Source organism: Microtus oregoni, unplaced genomic scaffold (assembly GCF_018167655.1).
Source record: "Microtus oregoni isolate MIOR12 unplaced genomic scaffold, Mior012 000000F_ref0000247, whole genome shotgun sequence".
NCBI classification, from domain to species: Eukaryota; Metazoa; Chordata; class Mammalia; order Rodentia; family Cricetidae; genus Microtus; species Microtus oregoni.
In genome coordinates this window covers 36,989,606-37,004,239 of record NW_024543059.1, presented here as the reverse complement: position 1 = coordinate 37,004,239, position 14,634 = coordinate 36,989,606, and the positions used below count along the sequence as shown (strand labels likewise).

Here is a 14,634-nt window from a genome sequence, read left to right as displayed (position 1 = left end):
TGATGGGAAGAAGAGCAGAGTCAGGCAGACGCTGTGGTTCTCCTTCCCAATATGGACGCTGGGTAGACTCATGCTGGTAAGTCACAGTAAAGTGGCAAAACACAATAATGGAGATGGGTTAAACTAATATGTGAGAGTTATCCAATAACAGGCTAGATAATGGTCATGCAGTAATTAAATTAATAAAATTTCTTCATTGTTATTTTGAGGTTTAAGCTAGCCAGGTGGCTGGACACAGCCCGATCCTTCATACTACACACGAAAAGTAGAAAAAGACAAGATCTTCTGAGTAATTTGAGAACCTGAGGACATTGGGAGAGGGATGAATGAGAGGGGAGAGGCAGGGACAGGAGAAGAGTAAAATGTAGAGGTCAATAAAAATCAATAAAAATTTTAAAAAGGTCTGTACTCAAGGTGTGGTACCTAGAAGGTGGTTCTCTGCTTATCAGGGCCACCTGGGAAACTCAGGCTGCCCAGTAGAAAGAAATATAGTTTAATCATCCCTGGTGACTCTAAGACAGCTGTTAGAACCATGGGAAACCACATCCACTTGCATGGGGAACAAACATATGACCAGACACATAAAACACAACAGGCCTGGAACGAACCAGAAGCATTCTAAATACATTATGAACTCCTTTCCTTTAGGAAGATGTTGCTGAGAAATCAAATGTTGGGGTTCTCTTCTGGTAAAATTCTGAGTAAAAATACCCACAGTATCTTCCTTTTTGATTTCCTTTCATCCTATTTGGAGACAGAAAGTATCACCCAGAAACTTAGGTATTGTGATTTCTGCTTCTGAGATTTGAGTTCCTATAACCTTTTATCAAAATGATAGAAACCGTTTTAGCATTAACACATTCAAATTTCGATTCAACACAGCTAAAACCGCCTCCATATCATAGCTTACTTTTCTCCTATTTCTTTCTTTATTTATTTAGGGGACAGGCTCTCACCATTTACCTTGGCTGTCCTGGCACTCACACTGTAGACCAGACAGGCCTCGACCTCACAGAGATCTACCCCCTTTTTTTTTTTGAGTACTGGGATTAAAGACATATTTCACCAATAGAGACCAGACTTTTTCAATTTTTTTAGGATTATTTTAAACGTTTTTATGTTTCTAAAAAAATGGGAATAGGGATGAGAATAACAAACAAGATCTCACCACTGAATATTTCATTGTGACCACACAGCCTTATCATTGAAGTTCAGGAAGTAAACATCTGTATTCCACATAGTTTATTTCAATCTAAACAAAGCTAAGGTTTGTTCTAACTTCCACATTTACTCTGGAGCCCATTCGTCTCCTTCAGCATCCAAGAAAATCACACATTCTACATAGCTATGTGAGCTGGCACACAGGGACATCACAGGACACTGGGCGGCAAAGCTGGACCTCTGAGGATGCAGGCGTCCATCCCCACTTTCTCACAGGTCATCATCCTCATCCTGGAGGGAAGACATTTGAGCAACCTCTAAATCATAGGTGCACTGTGCTGCCAAAGCTGGTCCATAACCAGCTCACATGAGGTGGGGCAAGAGCAGGCATGGCAACAAACTCCAACTTAGAATCTCCAGTGAGCTTTTTGGCTTGCAAGAAAAAGGGCTTTTCAAATTTGTCCTTACTTAAGCAGAAATGTCTCTGAACTTAAGATTTTTCTTTAAATGGAAGACATGACATTATGCGTTCATTTTCCTCTTGAATAGACATATTGTAGCAACACAACACAATGGGGATATTTTCACTCACATATACCCATTATCTATGCCAATTAGGTTTGTTTTCACAAGTAAATCTTGTTCCCACAGCAAACATTATAATGGAATACTAGGCTTGGTGGCAGTGGCCATCATGCAGGCCCCAAACTTCTCCTGGCCAGCTGTGTCTCACAGATCAAACTTGATAGCTCCTCTGTTGATATGGAACACAAGGGTGAACCTCCACACCCAGGGTTACTACATACTTCTTCTCAAAGTTGCCAATCAAGTGACAATTATGAATGTTGTCTTTCTGATGTATCTGTCATCCACCAGGATGAGAAAATGGGACCTGCAGTTCTCCCTGTCCCTGAACTTTGTTTAGACTCCTGGGGATTGAATGAAAGAAGTAATGCCTATAAAGGCAGCAAGCAGATTAATTTCGGAGAGATCATCCACTAGCTTCAGATCTACCTCACAATTCTGCTTTTTCATTTTATTACTTTTCTTTTTTTTTCTTTTTTTTAATTTTTTTAATGAGAATAGGAAGAAAATAAACAAGTTTCCAACTCCTCCCAGCCTCCCATTTCCCTCCCCCTCCTCCCACCCTTCTCTCCCTTCTCCCCTCCTTCTCCCCCTCCTCCCACACCCCTCCCCCTCCCTCTCAAGTCCAAAGAGCAGTCAGGGTTCCCTGCCCTGTGGTAAGTCCTAGGTCCTCCCCCCTCTGTCCATATCTAGGAAGGTGAACATCCAAACTGGCTAGGCTCCCACAAAGCCAGCACATTGCATAGGCTCAAAACCCCGTGCCATTGTCCTTGGCGTCTCATCAGCCCTCATTGTTCGCCATGTTCAGAGAGTCCAGTTTTAACCCATGCTTTTTCAGTCACAGTCCAGCTGGCCTTGGTGAGCTCCCAGTAGATCAGCTCCACTGTCTCAATGGGTGGGTGCACCCCTCGTGGTCCCAACATCTTTGCTCATGTTCTCCCTCCTTCTGCTCCTCACTGGGACCTTGGGAGCTCAGTCCAGTGCTCCAGTGTTGGTCTCTGCCTCTATCTCCATCCATCACCAGATGAAGGTTCTATGATGATATGCAAGATATTCGTCAGTATTTCCATAGGCTAGGGTCATTTCTGGTTCCCTATCCTCAGCTGCCCAAGGAACTAACTGGGGACATCGACTTGGGCTCCTGGGAGCCACTCTAGGTTCAAGTCTCTTGCCAACCCTAAGGCGGCTCCCTTACCTAAGAATTGTGCTTCCGTGCTCCCCTATCCTACCTTCCTTTATCCCAATGTTCCTTTTTCCCCAAGTTTCCGCCCATTCTCCCCTTCTCCCTTTTCTCTCCCCATCTCCCCTTACCCCCTTCCCACCCCACCAACAAGATTCCAATTTTCTCCCCGGCAACTTTGTCTACTTCCCATAGCCAAGAGGATAACTATATGTTTTTCCTTTGGTTCAACTTCTTACTTAGCTTCTTTGGGATCACCAATTGTAGACTCCGTGACCCTTATTTATGGCTAGAAACCAATTATGAGTGAGTACATCCCATATTCATCTCTTTGGGTCTGGGTTACCTCACTCAGGATAGTGTTTTCTATTTCCAATCATTTGCATGCAAAATTCGAGAAATCATTGTTTTTCACCGCAGCGTAGTACTCTAATGTGTAGATATTCCACACTTTCTTCATCCATTTTCCATTGAGGGGCATCTAGGTTGTTTCCAGGTTCTGGCTATTACAAATAATACTGCTATGAACATGGTTGAACAAATGCTCTTGTCATATGATAGGGCATCTCTTGGGTATATTCCCAGGAGTGGTATTGCTGGGTCCAGGGGTAGGTTGATCCCGAATTTCCTGAGAAAAGAGCAAACTGATTTCCACAGTGGTTGCACAAGTCTGCATTCCCACCAGCAATGGATGAGGGAACCGCTTCCTCCACAGCCTCTCCAGCAAAGGCTATCATTGGAGATTTTTATTTTAGCCATTCTGACAGGTGTAAGATGATATCTCAAAGTTGTTTTGATTTGCATTTCCCTGATTGCTAAGGAGGTTGAGCATGACCTTAAGTGTCTTTTGGCCATTTGAACTTCCTCTGCTGAGAATTCTCTGTTCAGTTCAGTGCCCCATTCTTTAATTGGGTTAATTAGCATTTTAAAGTCTACTTTCCTGAGTTCTCTATATATTTTGGAGATCAGACCTTTTTCTGTTGCGGGGTTGGTGAAGATCTTCTCCCAGTCAGTAGGTTGCCTTTTTGTCTTGGTGTTTTATTACTTTTCAATAAGCCATTTCATTTATGAAGATCTGGAACTTTCCACATCATGTATCCAGGATGTTCCAAGAGTTTTCAGAATATTCCTGACTTCATACATCAACCATATAATTAGGAATGTGGTTGAGAAGTGATTCTGTACAAAACAGCAAAAATGATTCAGAAAAGAACTGAAAGTCCAACATACCCTGAGGAAGCAAGGCTTTTTCTCATGAAAGTAAGTGTGGTTTACTATCTGGAAATCTGTTAATAATTCCACGCTGTTAATAGGTTAGGGAGGAAAACTGCATGACCGTCTCTGTGAATGTTGAATACACACTTTTACGGAACTACACATCATTTCCTAGTAAAAACTGACATGGAATTATGAAAGCTGTCCAACGCAAGGAACACAAAGAAACATCGAAGGGAAGCACTGAATTTAATGGCAGAATTAAAGAGGCCTCCCCAGCGATGACAACTCAAAGTGGCCTCTGAACCTGAGATTGGCCAGGATGAGACTGCATTCCTAGCCTAAGCAATAAGATAAGACAAAGAAACACAAGATTCAAATATTTGAGGGAGAGGAACAAACATTATGGTTATTTGAGGAGGACAAAACTGATTGGATAAACAACATAGCAAGATAACCTATTAATAGGTTTGTGCCTTTTTGGTTTTTCTTTTTAACTATTTTTATTATGAAGCTCTGGGCACAAGGAAATATGCAGACGTAAGGGTGTAAGTGTTTGTTACTCTAACAATTTCCAGAGATAGTCAAGGGTAAAGAGAAGGGATTTACTTTAGTTTCCATTTTAAAGGCTTTTAGTTCTGATTGATTGTGTTCACTGTTTTGTGCCTGTGGTGAGGTAGCCCCTTGTGGTGGCAGCACATGACAAGCCCTTCACCTCACAGTCCAGATATGAGAGAGAAGAGGACAGATTGGGCTCTCAGTGTCTCACTCCAGGGCAGCATGCCTATGGAAATCTTCCCTCTAGTCTCCATTTCTTATAGGTCCCCCCTACTACCCAAAGCACCATGGGCTGGAGACCCACCCTTTAACACAGGGGCCAGCTGAGGATATTAAGATGCACATTACCATAGCAGCCGATAAGGTCAATTCAGTCTACAGCAAGCTTTTTAACAAACCTGGAAATAATGACAGATGGGAGATGTCAAGGCCAGTGCTGTGGTTTCACCCACCCAAAACTCAGCATGGTAGTGTTGTCAACAGTGCCTTAGGGAAGGATACAGGGACTACACTGCTCATCTGGAGAGCAGGTTGATATAAAGGTAGTCCAGGCTCTCAACTGACTCTACTGCTTCCTCATCGCCATGTGATCTCCCTCCCAAGAACTCCTGCTACTGATAGGGCCAGAGGATCACGTGATAGGCCAAGCATATGGGGTTCAACCAATATAGGTTTTGACCCTCCAAAACCTGCAATTGAACCAAATTTCTTCTTATAAATTATTCAGCCTTGGGTATTTTATCCAACAACATGAAGCAAACTAAGATAGCAAATGTAAAAAAAGTCATGCAACCACTTTGAAAATCAGTGTGGTGGTTTATCAGAAAACTGGGAGTCAACCTACCACAGGATCCAGCAATTCCACTCTTGGAAATATACCCAAGAGATACCCAATCAATGGAAGAATGGATAAAGAAGGTATGGCGCACGAACGCACACACACACACACACATACACACACACACACACACACACACACACACACACACGAGTATTACTCGGTGGTACAAGAAAATGACATCATGATTTTTCATGCAAATGGATAGAAATAGAAAACACTATCCTGAGTGAGGTAACCCAGACCCAAAAAGATGAATATGGTGTGTACTCACTCATTAGTGGATTCTAGCCAATATCAAAGGACACTGAGCATATAGTTTGCGAGCCTATAAGAGCTAAGGAATAAGGTGAACCCAAAGAAAAACATGTATAGATCCTCTGTTGTAAGGAGCTGAGGGGCTGCAATCCTACAACCCAGCTTTTGACCGCCTGGCTAGCTTATGACCCATAATAACGATACACAAACTGTATGCATATAAACACTGCTTGGCCGATTTTTATTAATGTGTGTAGCACCACTTGCGCATACCAGGAAGATTCTAGCCTATGTCCATCTTGGGTTGGAGCTTCATTGCATCTGCCCTGGAGAGCAGTGGCATGGCATCTGTGCTCACTTCCTCTTCCTCTCAGCATTCTGTTCTGTTTACTCCACCCACCTATGTTCTAACCTATCAGGCCATGCAGTTTATTAATTAACCAATGAAAGCAACACTAAAACATAAGGAACTACCACACCAGGTTGAGGCCACTGGATATGATGGTGAATTTGAAGTAGGACACAGATCAGGATTCTTAACCTCTTCAACTCTTTCCTATGTGCCTCCAGGCGAGTGTTGGCTCCCAAAACGATGCAGCTTCCTTCTGGAAGTTTCATCCACAGTCATGACCACAGCTCCAGTTCTACTCTTGATATTTCGACCAATCACAAGGGGCTTCTTCAGCATCCAGAACAGTCTTGGTACTGCCTGAACACTGCAATGTTTCTGTTGTTGTCATTAGCTGTGAATGTCTGGGTGCCCAAGTGTCAAAGGGGTGACTCCTATACTATCCACCTGCCTGAAGACACAGGTGGAAGCCATGGGTCAATGCCCTGAGGATGTCAACCCCTTGCCCATTGGCAGTTGGGCCACAGTGCAGCTCCTGATGGCAGTACTGATGGTGAAGGAGATCAGGTAGCGTCCTGTGGGCATGTTGCCTGTTCTCTTGGCGGCCACAGGTAGCTTCACCCTTCAGTGTTGTATGCAGGGAAAGGCAAATGAAGCAGTAACAGATAATAAGATCCCGAATGGCGACTTCTCTGGCATCTGCCCCCCAAATCCTGGGGCAGGTGTCCCTGGAGAACTTAGGCTTTGGCATCTCTGCTCTCTTCCCTCTAGATCGTCGGGAATGTTCACCATGCAGTGGAAAATGGCAGGCTGTAATATGTCTCCATGGAACCCCAGTGACTCCCTGTGGACACCAAGCATAGGTCAGAATTGATGCAACCAGCGACAGAAACAACATTTAGGCCTTATGGAAAACCTTGACCAATCTTTCCCCCATGTCATTCTCTTAAGGCAACCCTACAGAGGACAACTGTCCTGCCATTCTGTGGTCACTGAGGAGCAGAAGAATCTGGGTCTTGGACACAACCAATTGTGTGGGAGGTGTCTGAGTCTCAGAGCAGTGAAGCCAGAGGGCACTAGAGAAAATCACCCCATTTATCCTGTGTCAGAGGGCCTGAGGGTACCTGACGGGGATGTCTCTGTCTTTGGGTAGAGGAGGGAACATTTTTGGTTTGGTTTTGGGTTTCAGACAAGTTCTCATGTTATTTCACATTGTCCTTGAATTTACTATTTCTGGGATTCTCTAACTAGGTTCATAACCAAGCTGATTAAAAACACAGATATTTATACTATAATTCATTTCAGTAGTAAATTTTCATTTGTGAAGTAACAAGGAAATTTTTTCAGGACCGGATGGCACAGTGTGAGGGAGTATATCATAGGTCACATAACTGGGAAGGCTGAAAACTACTGAACTGCATGGTGGAGGCTCCTGCCTCTACCTCCTGAGTGCTGGGACATTACCTGGTCCATGCAGTGTGGGGGATCTAACCCAGCATTTTGTGTATAAGAGAAAAGTGCCCTAACACTTGAGCAATGGCCCTCACCACTCCACAGCCATTTCTGGAGGCAGGCCAGTGTCTTCAGGCAGGGGGATAGTCTAGGAGGCACACCTTTGAAACCTTGGGAGCCCAGACTTCCCCAGCTAATGAAAACAACAGAAACACTGCAGTGCTCAGGCACTACCAAGACTGATCTGGATGCTGAACAAGGCCCTTGTGGTTGGCAGAAATTTCAAGAGTAGAGCTGGAGCTGTGGTCATGACTGTGGAAGAAACTTCCAGAAAGAAGCTGCAGCCTTTTGGGAGCTACCACCCACCTGGAACAACATAGGAGGTAGTTGAAGAGGTTAAGAATGCTGATCTGTGTCCTCCCTCAAACTCACCACCATTTCCATTGGCCTAAACCTGGTGTAGGAGTTCCTTCTCTTTGTGTGTTGTTTTCATTGGTTAAGGAATAAAGAAACTTCCTTAACCTTTTGAAAGGGCACAACTTAGGTAGGCACAGTAGACAGAACTGAATGCTGGGAGTAAGAAAGCAAAGTCAAAGAGAAGCCATGGATCCTCCGTCTGAGATGAATGCTGGTTAGAATCTCTGGTAAGCCACTGTCACGTGGCAATACAGAGATTAATGGAGATGGTTTAAACTAATATGTAAGAGTTAGCCAATAAGAAGTTAGAGCTAATGGCCAAGCAGTGTTTTAATTAATATAATTTCTGTGTGGTTATTTCATGGCTAAGATAGCCCAGCATTTGGGACAAACAAGCAGCCTGCAATCCTTACAAGATAAAACCGACTTTGAATCTGTGCATAAGAGAACCTATTGTACAGCCTTTAGGATGTCAGCCCATGGGAGTATAGAATAAGTAGAAAAGCACAGAGGTGACGTAGTGAAAACTAAACTCAAGCCCAGGCTGCCGAGTTCCCATTGCCTTGGCTCCTTGTAGCTTTGCTGCTTCCTTTAATGCAGTTTTAGTCAAAGAAGTAAGAGCAGGCTTCTCAAACTACCCAGATAGAAAATTGTTTGAGGCCTCAATAGAACCAAGCCTTCTGGAGTGGTTCAGCACATGACATGGTGCAGAGCAGTTGCAATTCTGGCCTGGAGCTAGAGTCCCTGGGTGGTTCCTGGTTGAGTCCTGCCCCACCTGCCACATGGTATAGCTCAGAGCTGTTCCTGTGTGTCAGCTCAGGCACACCCCATTTCTTCCTGTGCCCCATGAGGCTCTTATTATCTTTTATACCCTTGCCCACCACACATCTCTTTCTTCTATTGAGAATTTTTTAAGCTGTCCATCTATTTTTGAAGAACAAGTTTGTGGCAAAGGACAGCCCACAAAATTCTAAAAAGAAACAGTTGTGTATGTCCCAGGGCTCATGGATATCAATGGTGCAACTGCTCACGCTAGGAGGGAGTTGTCACTGTGTAAGGACACACCAGGAACAGGACAATGATGTTGGAAAAGTACACTAAAGTCTAAAGGAGAGACACATTCATCCTCCCTTCTTTGTTCCTTGGTTCATTTTCCCCATCTGTGCTTGCTATGCCTTCCCCTAGGGCCTTCTCCTTAACTGTGTTTGTGATTTGTCACCTGGAAATTTTTGGTTTTTAAAGACAGCTCCTCGGGTAGCCCAGGCTGACCTCCAATTTGCAGCTAAGGATAATCTTGAGCTATTGCTCTTCCTGCTTCCACCTCCTTAGTGCCGGCATTCCCAGTGTGTACTATCACACCCAACTTACATGGTGCTGGGATCAAACCCAGAACGTCGTGAATACTAGGCAAGGACTGTACAGACTAAGGCACTCACTGGTCACGAGCTAATGTCCAAGAACATGTCTTGCATGACATTAATTCTTGTAAATTCAGTGTGAGCTTCTTAATTTGTCCTCTGCCTGCTTCAGGGTGTTTAACTTCCTCTTGGTGTGACGTCTTGCTCTAATTTCTTCTTAGCTGGGTGAAGATGTTCCTTATGGTGTTATTATTATTTAATGGTAGTCCTTTAATTTGCTCCGCTAAGTGTACAAGTCTTCCTTTGTCACATTCTAGGGTTGGGATTGCAGGTGAATTTAATGCTAAGGAAATCCTCTCTTTCTTTGTCACTGGTTCAGTTTTCCTGCTAAAGATGCTGCTGGATTTTTCCACTGGTTTAAAGTCTAACACTATATATATACATATAATCTCAAGTATACTCTTATATATAGTATATATGTAGAATATGTGTATGTGTGTGTATATATATAATGTATATAGGGGAAATAGTAAACAGCCTTTAATAAAAATATGTGAATATGAAAGTCTCATTTTATGTTTACACTATTATAATATAAACATATGTATGTGTTGCTTGATAAAATTTATGTAAAAATTCATGTAAAATATATATTAACAGCTATGAAAAACTGGGAGCATGGAGGTAGGAAGTGTAGGGAGAACAGAAGGGGAAGATGAAGACAAGGGGAGGGGAAGGAGAACTTGACTGAACGAGATAGTTGAGATGGAGGAGGGACAGAGATGGAGAGCAAGGAAGGAGATATTTTGGTGGAGGGAGCCATTATGGGGCTAGCAAGAAACCTGGTACTAGAGAAATTCCAAAAAATCCTCAAGAATGACCCCAGGTAAGACCATAAGCAAGCGAGTGTCCAAACTTGCCTAGCCCTGTAGTCAGACTGATGAATATCTTAAATATCACCATAGAATCCTCATCAAGCAGCTGATGGAAACAGAGGAAGAGACCTGCACCGCAGCACTGGATTGAGCTCCCAAATTCCAACTGAAGAGTGGGAGGAGTGAGAATATGTGCAAGAGGTCAAACCATAATGGGGACACCCATTAAAACAGTCTACCTGAGCTAATGGGAGCTCACCAACTCCAGCCAGACAGGGAAGCAACCAGCATAGGTCCAAACTAGTCCCTCTGATTGTGACAGTTGTATGGCTGGGTCACACTGCAGGGCAACTGGCAATGACACCAGGATCTATCCCTACTGCTTTTACTGGCTCTTTTGGAACCTATTCTCTTTGGATGGATACCTTGCTCAGCCTATATATAGAAGGAAGGACCTTAGACCTTTCCCAAAGCAATGTGTTTTACGATCTCTGAAGATTAGATGGGGGGCAGGTGTGGTGGTTAGGTAAAAAGAAGAGGAGGAGAAGAAGGAGAGTGAACTAGGAATGGAATGTAAATTAAAAAAAGATTGTTTTCTTTATTTTAATTAATTAATTAAATAATTGAAAACAGTTTGGCTTCTTAATTACACTTTGTTGATTCATTTTTTTTGCTTGTCTTCCCTCCAATGATCTCGGCCAGGATAGTGCTGTTTTATAGGATCATCATCATCATCATCATCATCATCATCATCATCATCATCATCTTCATGATTTCTACTTTTTTGCTTTGTTTTGTGGGATTAGTTCTATATTCTGAGGAATTTTTCTAATTCATAGATCCATTTCAATCAGTTATTTTATCTTGATTTTTTTTGTCTTGTTTTATTTTCTTCCTCACACTGCTTCTGGTTGCCTGGTTGTCCCAATTTCTCTTGACTTATACATGGTTTGGAATCTTTAGAGAAGCTCAGACTATTCCTTAGGCATTTCATCCTCTTTTTCTGTTCCTACCAGCCCTACTGTGCTAGTCCTACTGCAGTTGGATGCTCTCGCTGGACCTGCTGTGAGCTGATGGCTCCCCTCAGGCTTGTGCTGATGTGATTCTCATACCAGAGGCTTCCTGAGATCACTCTGCACTCCCCTACAAAGCTGGTTGTATTGCTAAAAGGGGTGGGTTAGAGGGGCCCTATCTTTGGATATACATGCCTCATCAGGACAGGGAACTCAAGCTCCCCTTCAGGCCTATGCAGGGCCATCAACAAATATCCAAACAGGCGAGTCTCTCATTCTTGCCTCCTGCAGTCTGGAGCCAAAGAATCTAGAATTCAGAACCTCTAGATGAGGTGGGGAAAGCCACTTTAATCCCAAGACCTATGGAAAGGAAAGGCATGGTGGCACAGGCCTTTAAGTCCAACGCCACGGACAGACAGTGGTGGCTCTCCAGGGCTCACTGGTCAGACAACCTCATGAGTGAGACACCATATTTCAACAAGCAGAGCAGGCAGGTCCTGAGGAACAATGCCCCATGTTACTCTTTGGACTCCACATGCATACACATACATATACCTTAGAATTTGTGTGCTCATGAACAAACATGCATACACACAAAATGTCACTTCTACTAGTGCCCATCTGTCACCAAGAGTCCACATTGTATCATCTGACTTTAAAATAAGACAGCAGAGACAGACAATGGGAAGTGATGTCTCATGATTGGGTCTTAAAATGTTAATGCCACAATGCTAAGTAGCTCACCTGTCACTAGAGCTATGAACAGAACAAAGCCTGGTGTTGTCAAGTACCCAGATGATCACGGGATGGTGAGCCTTATGTCAAATTAATGTGAATCACATACCAAGGAATAAGTAGCTCACAGAGTCTGACGAGAATGTGCCTGTGACAGCCATGTCCAGTGAGCGCCAGAATGCACCAAATGTGGGGGAGAAAATTCCAGTCTTAATAAACAAGGGCATAAACACAAACACAGAGTCTAACAAGAGCCCCAGGGAAGAGCAGACACCAGAAGAACGTGTGCCTTCAAGCTTTGGCTTCTGAAGCCAGCAGCTTGAGGCCTGCAAAGGTTGCAGAGCTGTCCCAGCCCCAGCATCATCCAACGGGAACACACAGAGCTCAGAAGACTGGAGAAAAGAGAATGACCCAGCAAGGCCATGAGAGACCAGATGTGTGGCCAGAGGCATCAGCTGTACCTCAGTGGGATCTTAGACAGATTTAAGTCACTGGTTCTGTGATCATCAATTTCGTCCCCTGTAGAAGAAAGGATGTAGAAGACACCAATATCTTTTTCCTTCCAACAGTCATAGAGCCCTTTGGTGACATGAAGGCTGTGAATTTCCTTGAGAGAAAAAAGTACTCATGGTTAGCCTAAAATAAGCCAGTTCGATTACCACACACTTCCCCTCCCCACCAGAGGCCCCAGAGAACAACCTCAAGCTAAAAGGGTTCAAAGCATCATTTTCAATCCAGACATGTAAGAAAGGTTTTGTCTATAGAAGATCATAGACATTAGGCTCCAGTCGGGTGCAGAAAGACACAGAAGGCAATGACCAAAGGGTTATGTGTTCTAGATACTCACTTACACTAATTCTGTCTTCCTCATTCAGAACCTGGGAACAAATAAACTTAGTTGAGGCCCTGAACACACAGAGAAACCAGACCTGCTAGAAATGAAATCATGGCCCACTTTCCTGGGATAATGACCCCAGCAGGCCCTCAGCAGAGGCTGAGCAAGGCAATCTCACTGGACTCACAGCAAATGAGACCTCCAGACTCTAGACACGAGATGCTTCTTCACTCCCTGGAATATAGACCCTAATGCTTACCTGTATGTCCTGCCCAGGAGACATCTACCACCAGCTCTACTCCAAGCTGTCAGGTTATCACAATGGTTGGAAGGAAACATGGAAGGCCTGGTGGCATTTGAATTAGGGTAGCCATCTCCTGCTTACCAAATCAAGTCTGAGATAAGAACTCATCCTAGAGAGCACTCATCTCTCCTTTGGGGCTGGGGACAAGGAATGAATTGTGAAAATGGACTGCAAGAGAGTCCCCATGCAAGTGGAGGTGGTGTCCAATGGTTCTAACAGCTGCCTTAGAGTCACCAGGGGTGAGTAAACTGTATTTCTTTCCACTGGGCAGCCTGAGTTCCCCAGGTGCTGCTGATAAGCAGAGACCAACTTCCAGGTAACACACCCTGAGTACAAGCCTCTTTTTAAATTTTTTTGATCTTTTTTGACCTCTACATTTTTTTCTTCTCCTGCCCCTGCATCTCCCCTCTCGATTACCCCTCTCCCAAGATCCCGATGTTCCCAATTTACTCAGGAGATCTTGTCTTTTTCTACTTTTCATGTGTAGTATGAAGGATCAGGCTGTGGTCAGCCACCCGGATAGCTTAACGACCGAAATAACCACGAAGAAGTTGTATTAATTTAATTACTGACTGACCCATTATCTAGAATGTTATTGGCCGACTCTCTCATATTAGTTTAACCCATCTCCATTATTGTGCATTCCCACTTTACTGTGGATTACCAGCATGAGTCTAACCAGCATTCGTCTTGGGAAGGAGAACCATGGCGTCTGCCTTACTCTGCTCTTCTTCCCATCATTCAGTTCTGTCTCCCCTCTTACCTAAAAAGCTGCCCTATCAAAAGGCCAAGGCAATTTATCATTCAACCAATGAAAGCAACACAAATATAGAAGGACCACCTACACCATTTCCCATTTACTGTTTAAACAAAGTGAAAGGCCTTCACTTTAACATAGAAAAATTACATATAACAAAACAGTTATTAAGCAAGAATTACAGTTACAATATTTATATCTATTTTGTCTTTTATCATAACAAAGGAAAATTATAACTATAGCTATTGAGTCTTCAACTCCATCAAAGACTCCAGAAGGATATAATATTGCCTAAGTAAATGAGAAATAAGCAACTTCGAAAACTCTAGAAATAACAGAGACATCTCGCTGCATGGACAGTCGCCCAAAGTTTTTCTGTATTGTTGGGGCATCCATCTTCGGCGTTCAGGCACATAGTATCCAGCAGACTTTTCTATTAAGCAGGAAATTTCAAAGACAGTTCATTCACATTCTTCTGTGTCGTACAGAATGTCTTGCAGACTCTGATTTAGCAGGAACTCTGAAGGATCAACTTACCTTTAGGAAAGTTCAGCAGTCCTCTCTCTGTGGGTTCTTTGTGTCCAGTTTATGTACCATTCCAGGCAAGAGCAGTTTCTTGCCCAAATGGATAACCAACTCTATAAGGAACCTCTTCAATGCCTATCTTCCTCTTGAAGTAGATTGGTGCTGCCAGGAGCAGACGTGTCTCATTGTCATGAAAAGCCCTAAGTTATTAAAACATTT

At 43.5% G+C, this 14,634-nt stretch overlaps 1 pseudogene; it reads right to left on the bottom strand.

Annotated features, from left to right (window-relative positions):
- Window positions 1-1,431: 1,431 nt before the first annotated feature.
- On the bottom strand, window positions 1,432-13,112 carry LOC121460422 (annotated as a pseudogene).
- Between the last annotated feature and the right edge of the window lie 1,522 nt (window positions 13,113-14,634).